At 35.7% G+C, this 13,360-nt stretch overlaps 1 pseudogene; it reads left to right on the top strand.

Annotated features, from left to right (window-relative positions):
* The first annotated feature begins 5,462 nt into the window (after positions 1–5,462).
* On the top strand, positions 5,463–6,499 carry LOC149221300 (SWI/SNF complex component SNF12 homolog pseudogene; annotated as a pseudogene).
* Positions 6,500–13,360: the final 6,861 nt, after the last annotated feature.

The raw sequence follows: 13,360 nt of genomic DNA on the forward strand, positions 1-13,360 counted from the left end.
TGTGTTTATCAACCACTTATTAATGTAGTTGTGCTAGTAATAATAACTATACCATGTTTAACCCTTGCAATTATATAACTTAAAACATAATTATTTTTAGAAAATTATTTGAATTTTTTAAAAAGGGATTGTTAAAATGTTAAATCTTAGTGGTGAGAATTACAATATTACAATTAGTTTAATTACCATTTTTTTAATTATGAATATTAAATTGTTTAAATGATTTTTTTAGTTATAAATATACCAAAATTATATTCATAGTATCAAAACATCAGCTCGTGTAAGTATGTCATTTCCTCAAAAAATAATAAAAATAATTTTAACTAATGTCAACCAAAATAAAATAAAATAAATAAATAAAAATAGAAGAGAGACTTATTCTACAATCCAGTGTGAGGGACATGTGTAAGTATGTCACGTCCTCAAAAAATAATAAAAATATTTTTTGCTGGTGTCAACTAAAACAAAAAAATACAAAAATCAATAACCATATAAATAAATAATTAAAAATCACGGAGAAGACTCATGTTACAATCCAATATGAGGGACATGTAAGTATGTCATTGTACTCAAAAATAATAAAAATAAATTTGGCTAATGTCAACAAAAAAAACAAAAATTAAATAACTATTTAAATAAACAATTAAAAATCTACAAGATACTCATTTTACAATCCAGTGTTTCACTTTCATTATACTTGGTTCTTTGATATTTCACATTCACTCTTCAAATAATAAATAAAATATTTCCATGTCTATCTTAAACAATATAATTTTATATAACTTTACACAGATAAAGCAATAAATAAAATATTTCCATGTCTATCTTAAATAATATAATTTTATAGAGATAAAGTAATATATATATATATATATATATATATATATATATATAGCTCAATATTCCCTGCGGCTCAATATATCTCCGCAGCTCAATCGAAGCTTGATCTAATCTTTTATTTCTGCGGCTCATCGTTTGTTGCCATATTTTCTTGCCGCAACCACAGCCGCAAGTTCTTTGGAGGGTAATTTGTACGCTGTCGTGAGCCTGGAAGCATAAGATCAATGATATGCCATCCATGCATAAGGTTAATGGGTTAATAAAGTTAGTAAGGTTTGAAGTTACTTTAAATTTTGGCTGGGTTCTAGATCTAACCTTCTGCGGCTAGATCTAGATCTAGATCTAATCTTCTGCCTTATTTTCTGCGGCTAGATCTGGATCTAATCTTCTGCCTTATTTCTATGGGAAAATATGGCTCCCAGCTTCGCGAAAATAGCTGTTGGCTCAGTTCCGTCTGCTTCTGGAGGGCAAGCTCCTGCCCATATCGTCAGTGAAGCCCCAACTCCCACTATCCAGGTGGTCCAGGCCTCACTCGATGAGGCTTTGAAGTTTTCTGAAAGTGCCCTAATCTGCCGGTTCAATGGTTTTTGGCTGCGGCTAACAGCTCTCCACAATTGGATCTCGGAGGTATGGAAGCCTGTCATTTCTGATGAAATTAATATCTACCCCTGTGCTAGGGGTTTCTTTATAGTAGATTTTGAAAATCCTGAAAGCAGACAATGTATTCTAAATTCCGGCCCTTGGTTTTGGGAAAACTCAGGCCTATTCATGAAGCCATGGAACCCATCATTCGACCCCTCAACAGCGGTCATAACCTCAGCACCAGTTTGGGTGAGATTGCCAAGCCTAGCAGGTGCCCAAAAATAGAGGAATATGCCAAAAACATCTTTGGAATCTCTCCTCGCTAAAAGCCATTGGCCACCTATGCACGCATCTGTGTGGAAATGGACTTCAGCGCTGGATTCCCAGCTGAAATAAACCTAACAAGTAAAGACTATGTGTGGAACCAGAAAATCGATTATGAAAGTGTCTTCTTCAGATGCCGATCCTGCTTTGAGACAGGTCATCTAGCCAAAAATTGCCCAAAAGCCTCACAAAAAAATTCTGCTAGAAAAAATCACCACAGATCTACATGGTGGGAAGGAGCACAAAAAGAACACTACACTGTCATCAAAGAAGAATTCTCTAAAGAAAACTCTGAATCACAAGAAATCGAGCAAGAAAGAAACAACTCTCAAGGCAAGCATGGAGAAAGCCCCGTCCTCTCAAGAATCAACAGTTATGAGGATTCGAATATCGCACAAAATAAATCTTCATTTAACAGCAAAGCAGATCTCCTAGACCAAACTTCTTCTCCAACTATCTTCAAAAGGACAAACACAATAGATAGCGAAGCTAAGACACCAATGTCGCAAGAAAAAGAAGAGATGCAAGATGAAGGAAGTTGAAAGACCGTAGAGAAAAAAAAGAAAGCTACAACATCAATCTCGCCAAGAAAGATGAGGAGCGAGACAATTAAAAACTAAGAAAAGTATAGGTCCGATAGACCATTTTGGTCTCAGTAACCGCTATCATTATCATTATCATATATATATATATATATATTACTATGGACTCTCTCTTTCTATTATTTATGTATTAATGTTTACTTTAGTAAAATATTTCAATGCTCAAAAGAAAAATTAATTAAAGATAAAATAATGTAGTTACTTATTAATAATAATAAAACAATATGTAATTGATTTAATTTTTAATATAAAAGATTAATAACGGTAAAATATTCAAAAATATAATATAAACAATGAAAAATTATCACTATAGATCTATCTTAATTACAAATTTACTCAGTACTAGAAAAAAATTAAATCCCTTCATGTGTAAATCTTAATCTTTTTCAAAGTTTGAAATTTAATCCCTAATTAAAATAAATAAAATAAATCTATACCGATTATATTGACAATTCAGCAAGAATAGGTTCTGTCATGTTGGCCCAACGCTCTGACAGCAACGCTCTCCAACAGCAATAAATGAAGACAGAAAAAGCCTGCGTGCGTATATATTGAATTCATGTAACGAGCAGCTCAAACGAGTTCACCTCTGAAGTGTCTGAGTTTCTCTGGCTAGTCTTTTTTTCTGCTCATTTTTTTGAAGTCCAATTCGTGTTCTTTGTATCTGATCTTGCAGGGATTCTACTTTCCATTACTTTCATATTGTGATTTTTCTTATCTGAAGATTCATGGCAACTACTTTGAACAGTTCGATCAGGATCGGGGCTACTCTCATTCCTTCCACGCACCAAAACCAGGCAAGAATTTTGTTAACGACATTCGTAAATAATTGAAGAATTAGAATACATATACATCATATATGGAGTTCTATTTTTATTCAAATGATGCGTAGTTTCATGAAGTTTAGAACCTTCTGTTTCAAATTCTGCATGGTTTCTTGGAGTTTCTGAACCTTTTTATTGGATGTGTAATGGAGGTATTGTTTGGTTTCTTGTTTGCTAAAATGCATTCAGCATCAGTCAGTGTGGATCGAACCCATGACCCAATCAGAAATGGCAATATCTAGTGGTAGTTAAAAATATGATAATAACTAGCCTTCATAATCTGACTACTTTTAAATGTTAAATTCATATTTACTTTTAAAGCATATCTTTATATCTTAAATCGCGCAAACGTTGAAGTTATGTCTTCTTTATTCTTTATATCTTCTTTACTTTTAAAGCATATCTTTATATCTTAAATAGCGCAAATGGAGTCATGAAAAGGCATTTATGTGTAGAATAAACCAATGGACTTTTCATTCTTAATCTATTAAATTCGATAGGTTGAAAAAGATAAATTTCAATTGTTTTATGTTTTAAATATTTTAAATTATAATTATAATTATAATTTTAATAATAATAAATAATAAAATCATAAATTTTATGAAGGATATTTATTTAGTTTTTAGTGATTTACTTGGATGGTAATTTCAAATTTTAATGTACACCTCATTGATGGTATGATAATTGTGACTATGTTGATTTAAATTTAGCGTTGGTGTTTTGTTTTCCTTTTTAACATGGTGATGGAGTGCCAAGACACTCAAGTTCAGATTTAAATTTAGTTTTCATGTTTTGTTTTCCTTTTGAAAATGGTGATGGAGTGCCAAGACACTCATGTTTAGTGCTTATGTTTTTTTTTTTCCTCTAAATTGGTAACACTCGTCACATTAAGCCTTGCATGAATGAAGTGGGGTTGCTCTAATGGAAAAGCATTAGCATAATCAATAGAATGGATGAATCAGGGTTAGTTTGATTAGCAGTATTTTCATTTATAATATTTTGTTAAGGATCTTGATTGTTTAAGAATGCATGGAAATGGAAATTTTATATAGTTTTATTTTTATGGATATAAAAAAGACTAATTTTAAGTTGGGTATTGTTTTTGTTTATAAGAAATATTTTTATATTTTATCTTGAAAAATATATATTATTATTTAAACAATATTTTTAGTATAGCTTTTCATATATAAGAAATGAATCTAAATATTGTATTGAGATGGAATAGATGTTAGTATTTTTCTCATAGAACTAAAATAAATACTCTTTATTTAATATAGAATTAAATAAAATAATAAAATAAATTTATATTAAGAAGTTTTTTAATAATTTTTACATTAATAAAATTTTCTATTCTATATTTTTAGCCATTTTTTTAATTGATTATTTAATTATAATAAATGACTCAAAACTCCCCTCAAATTTTTTTAATTGATTATTTAATTATAATAAATGACTCAAAACTCCCCTCAAAACTTCTTTAAAAGTCTAAGATTATTTTACTATTGATTATTTAATTGTGATCCATATAAAAACACTTCAATTACATAGAAGAGGAATTCATTTACATTTTTGCCCTATGTAAAGATTTTGTGTATTTAAAATTAATCGTTGACTTTACTCCCAATTAATTGAATATTGAAATTTACTTTTAACAAGAATTTAAGAAAATTTCTGTGTATTTAAAATTAATTGCTGACTTTACTCCCAACTAATTGAATATTAAGATTTAGTCTTAACAAAAATTTAAGAAAAAATCTCTCTCATTTCATTCGAAATTCTGTCATCTTTGAGAGTGCATTTGCTTCTATCTTCATTGTTTAAGAAAAATTCTGATTCATATATATATTCAAGGATTTCATTAGAAATTTTGTCATCTTTGAGAGGGCATTTGCTTCTATCTTCATTATTGTTCCTGATTTTCTTTGTTATGAATCTGATTATTTTAAGTATCTTGTCTTATCTCCCACTAGAGTTATAATTAGGCCGATAGGCCTTCCTTTGAAAGGGACTTTCGTCGTCCTTTTGTCTCTACAGTTGACACGTGTCGTCCATATTCAGTGGCAAACAGTTTTCGTATCAGGCATTCAGCGTCTCCTTCAATTACTTGTCAGCGGGCATTCAACGTCTCCTTCAATTACTTGTCATGGTCTCAACTGAGAACCTTTGCAGCGTGCGCGAGTTCTATTGCGCGGGTCTCGCAAAACCTCAACGGAAAACTGTTATGCCAACGCCTTTCTCCATAATGATGGCGGTCTCGAATCTTCACCCACTACATGAAGCCGGAGTAGCAAAGAATTCACTGCATCTATTCGATTGGAAATGAATTATGTTCCGGAGAAATTCAAGCTCTCGCCTTCCTTGACTGAACTTCTCGGCATTGAGGTGGATACAAGACCGAGAATCATTGCTGCACTTTGGCAGTATGTGAAAGCTAAGAAGCTTCAACATCCTTCTGATCCATCGGTCATTAACTGTGACCCACCATTGCAGAAGATTTTCGGGGGCGAGAAGATTAAGTTTTCTTTTATATCCCAGAAGCTTTTTCAGCATCTCTATCCTCCGCAGCCCATCCACTTAGAGCACAAGATAAGATTGTCAGGAAATAGTCCTATTGGCCATGCTTGCTATGATGTTTTAGTGGATGTTCCTTTCCCATTGCAGAAGGAAATGAGTGCGTTTTTGGCTAATATTGAGAATCACAAGGACATTGATGCCTGCGATGAAGCAATTTGTGGAGCAATTAAAAAGATTCATGAGCATCGTCGCAGAAGAGCATTTTATCTCGGCTTTAGTCAATCTACTGTGGAGTTTATAAATGCGTTGATAGCCTCACAGAGCAGGGATTTAAAGCTTGTTGTCGGGGAAGCAAGCCGGAATGCTGAGAAGGAGGGCAGGTCTGACTTCTACAATCAACCATGGGTTGAAGATGCAATCATTTGTTATCTCAACCGCAAGCCAGGAGCAGGGAATGAACCTCCTGGAACTACGTAAGAGCTTGATTCTTGAGATTAGAAAGGGGAGAGCTTATAGAACTTGGAGTCAGCAATATGTTGCTTTTCCAGTGTGTCAAATGAGCATAGTGACTTTTAATAGTAGTTATATGCATTTATGCCCCCTCTGGTTAATAGTAAAAGTTGTTCCAATAAATGACTGTTCTGGCTTGGAAAATTGCCACTCAATTTGTATTAATTTGTTTGATGTATATTATATACACAACCATATGATCAAATGGCATCCTCTACTTCTTAAATTCAACTGTCATGGACCAGTGAATGGTAAGTTGTTCCATTAATCGACTGTTGTTGCCTAGTAAATCGCCATTAATTCTGTATTATTTGTTTGATGTATATTATATAGACAAGCATGTGATCAAATGGCATGACGAGCTGTTTAATATTTGTATGTCTCTTTATGAAATTTTAGGGCTCTATGTTTAGTAGTAAAAATTTTAGGGCTCTATGTTTAGTAGTAAAAATGATGGCGCATTGATGGGTTTGTATTTCATTCGTAAAGAAATGAAAATGAAAATGAAAAGAAAAGAATTCTGTGATTCACTTCTCAGGCGTTGTTTCCCGTGAAAACAGGGTAACTTGTTGCGCTAGCCTTTTCAGGGACGTACTAATGCTTCGGTTAAACGTGTGACGAGCTCGTAGCCTCGTAGAAGCTTCCTCTTAACGTGAAAATCTTTTATATTCCCAAACATTGAATGTCTTGGCTTCTCCACTAGATTCTGATATAGTAAAATACAATCCCATATATTATTTTTTGTCATTGGATGGATTAATAAATTTCGTGAATTCTACTTTGTTCTTTAACATTAATTCATTGATGTATTATAGAAATGTATAGAATATGCAGGGTTAACAGATATAGTCTCAGTAGAACCTAATTATGAAGTGTCCCAGAAACAATAGAACTCTGAGAGGTAACAATACTAGTACTAGCACAGGGCATTCTTCTTGAATATCTCTTATTAGTACTGATTCAACTCAAATGTTGACCCAAGGGCTTGTTAGGGTATTTTAAATTGTATTTTTCAGAAGTAAATCATTGTGTTTTGCTGATAGTTGATTTTTTAGTACTTCATCATTCAAATATTTATGTTCAGCCCTTACTGAGAGTCTGGGAAGAGTTTCTTCTTAAGTTCTTGGAACGGATTCAGTGCTCTTATGCCTTTAGCGTCCTGAGTTCCTTAGACTTCTCATTGTTTATGCTCTGACTCGCTTAAACTTCTACTGTTCATGCCTGCAACTTCCTGAGATATGTTAGGCACTTCTGCATTGACGGTATTGTTTAATGTGCTTTTGAGTGTAGTCATTTGTGGATAGTGTCTTTCTTTCTGAGCTCCTTAAAGTTATTTCCATGTCTTGAACTCTTTGAGGGATTTCAAGTTTCCTCTTCAATTCTTGCAGGAAATCAGGGCTTCTGATGGTATAATTTCCCTCTTTTTAAGTTCTCTAAAGCTGTTGCCACGATTTGAACTTTGTCAAGGATTTCAGTTTGCGTTTTCAACTCTTCGGCATACTAGACTCTTTCCAATATTTGATTTTCAAAACCTTTTCTGATAATTGAGCTCTGTGGAGGAATTTAAACACTCAACCAAAGGTTTGCTTGCCCATCTAATTTTTGAAAGCTCTGATCCATGTCCTTATATGCCTCTCCTCATTAATGGAGGTTTTCTAGTTTGCAAGAATTAGTCCCAAGGTGACTCCTTGGTCTGGTTTCAAGGTTTACAATGGCTCTTAATTTCAGAGAGACTGCAATGTTTTGTATGTTTGCATTTGTTCTTACATCTGAGGTGATCGGATGAGTCCTTTGTCAATGTCTCTAGTGGTTCCAGTACTGTTTCTTGTAATCACTGTGTAAAATTGTTACCTAGTCATCAAATGATTATTGTTCCTGTTCATTTCCCTTCTTTCCAGAAGAACATATGTTCACATTTTCGTAAAAGATACACAATTTGGTATCATTTTGTTATACACAGACAATTTTTTTTTATCATGGATCCCTGCACCTTTGTGAAGATTTCTATTAGTGCATTGGCTTTGAGGCTGCCTGTAGCATCGAAACCAGCAACTTCACGAATTCACTTCGCATGTGCCCCTTGCTTTTGTGAAATTAAGCTTCCCAATAATCCAACAAAGACTATTCCACTTCCTTTGCTTCTGCAAGATTCCTCTGCTCCGGATTCTCACAGAATTGCTGCCACCTTTTACCTTGATGAAACTGATTTTCAAAGGCAACTTGCAGTTTCATGGTTGGGGAGAACAAAGACTGCAAACCCTTGCCTGGAGGTCGCAATTTATTCCGGAAATGGGAGAAATTGTGGTATTGGGAGTGATAAACAGCTTGGGAAGTTTCGAATTGGACTTGATGTTAAGTGGATGGGTTTAAGTTCTGTAGAGGTTCATAATGGGTGGGTTTGCATTGGCAAATCTAAGGCAGGGGAGTTGCATTTGGATGTTAGAGCAGAACCTGATCCACGGTTTGTTTTCCAGTTTGTTGGACAGCCTGAGGCCCTGAAGACAATCCTCAGATTTTGCAAGCGCAAGGAAAAGTTCATCAGCCTATTTTTAGCTGCAAGTTTAGCCGTGACAGAGGTGATCGCTCCAGGCAAGTTTTCAAACCTCTTCACCTCATAGCATTTGATATTCAGACGAACCTGTCTTTTGTTTTCCGAAAAATTGTCGGTACATTCAAAGTGTAAACCTATTAGAAGCTGAACGTAAAAATGAAATTTCTCAGATTGTCCATGTAAGGAAAACTTAAGAAGTTTAGCTTGAAAACTTAGAGTATCGTATTAACTGAAATTTATGACGAAGGCAGCTTTTAAAGTAGTAGATTCTGGAGTAAAATTGTTTCCAACATATCATGATGTTGCCAAGATTCTGCAAGGGAATGTATCACCCTAGTAAAACTTAATAAGTGTAGCTTGAAAATTCAGAGGATGAGATTAACTGAAATTTAAGGAGGCAGATTTTAAGGTAGAAATGGGCTCTGGGGTAAATTAGGTCTGAAGATATCATCATGTTTCCACGATTCTGCAGGGGAACATGTCACCCTAGTAATAGATATTGCAAGTACACAACAAACCATCGTAGGAATAGATACTCCTAACAGTCAGAACCAGAGAATTCTCAATCTGGACACTCTTGCGGATAATGGTGTTTACTGGAAAGGAGTTGATGTATTGGTTTTTGAGTCATCCCATTGGTGGCAAGATCAAAGGTGGGAAGTATCAAAACTCTGTACTTTCTGATTAAAATTTTCAACAAGGGGCAGTCAAATTTAGTGTTGTAAATGATATTAAAAATGTAATAGTTTGGAATGTGGTTGGACAGATGGGACCTAATCATGGCTAACAATCAGCTTTACGCAAACATGGATCCACTTTACACAAACATGGATCCACTTGTGGCTTACAAGAGGGCATTGACGACGTGGGCAACCTGGATACCTGCAAATATCGATCCCAAAAAATCACTTGTCTTCTTTAGCACCTCGTCCCCTACACATTACAGGTAAATCTTTATACAAACACACATATATTATAGGGAATTTTTGATGTGGATTGCAGTTTTCATGAATATTTTGGAATTGGAAGTTTAAGCTTTAAAAAAATATAACTGTTCTTATGATAGATCAAATTCCAAGATATTCATGAAATCTATTCAAGTAGCTATGGCTCTTATTTTAGGTATACGAAATGGTTTTCCTCATAAAATTGATGTAAATGTGCAACCCAATTTATTGTAATCAGAAGAACGGGCAGAAATGCTATGGTCAGACTGAACCAGTGCAATTTGAAGGATACTCGCCTCCAGTGATTCCTCAGGTGCCCATAGTGAAGGAAGTTATAGGGACTATGATTTTTCGTATTACTCTGTTGGATATCACAGGACTATCCCAATTTCGCAAAGATGGTCACCCTTCAATTTACAGTAGTACCGTTACTAATGATGAGAAGCAGCATCCTGAGCAGTTTGCAGATTGTAGCCATTGGTGTTTACCAGGCGTCCTTGATACATGGAACGAGCTTCTGTATGTCACTTTGCTTTCCAAGGGTGTAGGGAATTGATAATTCTTATTGATCCCTGAAGCTGGGCCAAATCTGGGACCTGGTTGGCCATAAGGAGGAAATCCTCTGCCTTGACTCGCTGGAGCAGTAAACATATCTGGCATTGCAAACCCATCCACAGGGCCCATTCCAATCCTGTCAAAGCCATAAGTATCACCAGAAACCATACCTGGATGAAAGCCCAAAGCCTTTGATCCTGCCATTCCCCGGCTACCCCTTGACATTGTCCCACGCCACATGATTCCTCTTCCCTTGCCTCTTCCTTGGCTTGCACTCCAAGTCTGGCTTGAGCTTTCTTGGTCATCGCAAACATTGATTTGAACTTATTTCAGTAAAACGTGAAAGAAAAAAATCACAAAATTATGCTTATTCCTGTATTGGGTTATGATGGAAACAAAAATTTACTTGTTGGGTTGCTCTAGATTGAAGATTTCTGGAATGAGTTGTTATTCACTTGTATTCGTTACCGTATGGGTGTATGATGACTATCAACGTTTTGATTTGGCTGTTTTGCAAATTTGCAGTTTCTTCTACTACTTGAGACTATGGACGACTCTGTTCCTCTGGGCTAGGTTTATATATAGAATCAGGCATACTGGTGCTATGAATTTGAATAAAGTACTCTGGTATTTTTCTAGGCTTGAAGTTTTAACATTTCATTGTGGTGATTTAGCTTGGTCTTCTGTGGATTTCTTTATTGGGTTTCAGTGTTTTTGCATAGCACACCGACTTGTTAAAATGGACTTGTTGAATTGGGATTAATTTGTATACATACATCGACCAGCCCACATACACCAACGACCTCGAATGCCTTCACTGAGCCTTTAATTCTTTAAATGGAACACTAAGGCATTCTAGCAACTCCGACTACTGTTTTTGGCTACTACTTGTCTGGTATGGCAGGTGTTGAGGTTTCGCTTGTTATAAACTAGAAAAGAAATTAGATATCCCAAATGATTGAGGCCAGATTAAACTCAGGTATGTCCTGCCACTTATTCTGAAGCTAAATATTATCCATGAATATAGTAACTACCCAGAGCTCAGGAGCTAGGAAATTTCTGTGGATAACTAGAGGGTGTACTTGTGAATGCAACTGCAGAATTTTGTGAAAGGTTCACTTGTCTGTAGATTGTAGAAATTTGATGGACAACATATCAATTTTAGTTGAAGAGAGTTTCATTGTATGGGGCAGGTTGTACTAGATTTAATTGTATTGTATATGTTTAATAATGAAAAATTAAAAATCATGAGGGGTATCATTTTTACCACATACCTCTCAATTTATTAGTGCAGGGGAGTGCCATTAAATTTCTGTTATGAACTCATTGCAGTGGGAGATATTTTTATAAGAAAAATTGCAACCTTGTCAGACAGTTCTTGCTTTATTGTTTCATTGCTTATACATGGATATTCAGCGCATACAAAAGGTTGTATCGATCTGGTTGGTATTGAGAGTACTTGGTCTCAGGTTGTATCGATCTGGTTGGTTTTCAGAGTACTGGGTCTCAGGCCTTTTGCAGTTTGGTTTGCCTTTCATAATTTTTATGATGTAGAACTTTCATTCTGTATCACGTAGAACTATCACTCTGCAAGTACAGTTTTACTATTAGCTTTGTAAATATTTTTCCTTAGCAATAGCTTATGGCTTGGACAAGAAGGGTGGAGAGGAAAATATTGTTGTTTTTGATCTTGGCGGTGGCACGTTTGATGTCAGTGTTCTGACTATTGACAACAGAGCTTTTGAGGTTTTGGCTACAAACGGTGATACCCATCTTGGAGGTACTCTGTCTGAACTCTGTCTGGCAGTTTTACATTATGAATTTGAATACGTGCATGGTGGTTATGATTGACTTTTTTAGTTGGCTTTCGAGCTTTGAACTTACCAGGATGTACATTAATATGCAGGTGAGGACTTTGACCAAAGGATAATGGAATATTTCATCAAATTGATCAAGAAAAAGCACCGATAGGATATTAGTAAGGATAGCAGAAATGAAATAAGACATTCAATGTGTTCCTTGTAATATAGATATAAACAAAACATCTAAAGAAAAGTAATTGCACAATGATCTAGTCCAAGAAAACAAGGTTTTCCACAAACCAATTAACTCCTCTAGAAAAATTCAAAAATTCCAATTAAATAACCCTATCGGCCTCTCTTTGTATCTTTGTACCTTTTTGGGACAATTGATAGTAGTAAATTATTTTAAATTATTTTAAAATGGTATATACTACGGTGGAACGCTAATAAGTCAGACATCTTGTCGATTGTTCTCACTACCCGGTCGATAAATAAGTTTCTGGCAACGGAATAATGTTTTTCGGTAATGCTGAGGGCTGGGTACCACCAGGACTGCCTAACATTAACTCCCCTCGCACCTTTGAAACCTCCCACCATATCACAATCTGTACATTCTGCGACTTTACGTTACACTTGGCAGTTTCATTTAATATATACAGGATAAGCTATACGGTAAGATTACTACTTTGGATTATGGTAGTTGATTTTTGTACTGCTCTGCCCTCTACGTGGCACGAGCAGGTCCTCCCCTCCGCCGTCGTCTTCCCCGAGATTTCCGCCGCATCAACGGTGGGTGCACAGGATGGTGATCCGACGGTTCAGCTCGTTTTCAGGGTTTAATCTTTCCAGCTCGCGGTTATCCGGTGGCCTTTCATTTCCTCCGCTTGGTGCTGGCGATGTTTCCTCCCTTAGTTTTTCCTTCTGCAGCCCGGCTGTCTGTCGCTCCAGGGCCTGAGCGAGTTGGCAGGCTCACGGTTGCAGAGTCATGGTGTCCTTAACGTATTGAGGAGAAGGGTAAGGCTCTAGAATGCAATTTTGAAATTCTTGTGGTAAAGTTTGTTTTTGTTTAATTGTTCCTCCAATTTCCTGTTGACAAATGTTAACACCGTGCTTGCTGCGTGCAGGAATTTCCTCAGGAGTCCGGAACTGTTCATAGTTGCGTTGCAGTAGGCACTTCGTCATTCCTCACGGCCTAAGTTTCCGGGTAAGGTTTTTATCTCCAGATGCTAGCCTCTCGGCTTGGCTTTTTGGGTTATTACGACTGGACTTATCGGCCTGACTGCCTCGGTTACCCAGTACCTTGTGGTCT

The sequence above is a fragment of the Pinus tabuliformis genome, chromosome Q, assembly GCF_031772625.1.
Source record: "Pinus tabuliformis cultivar Carrire ecotype Pingquan chromosome Q, CPIR1, whole genome shotgun sequence".
In the NCBI taxonomy this organism is placed as follows: Eukaryota; Viridiplantae; Streptophyta; class Pinopsida; order Pinales; family Pinaceae; genus Pinus; species Pinus tabuliformis.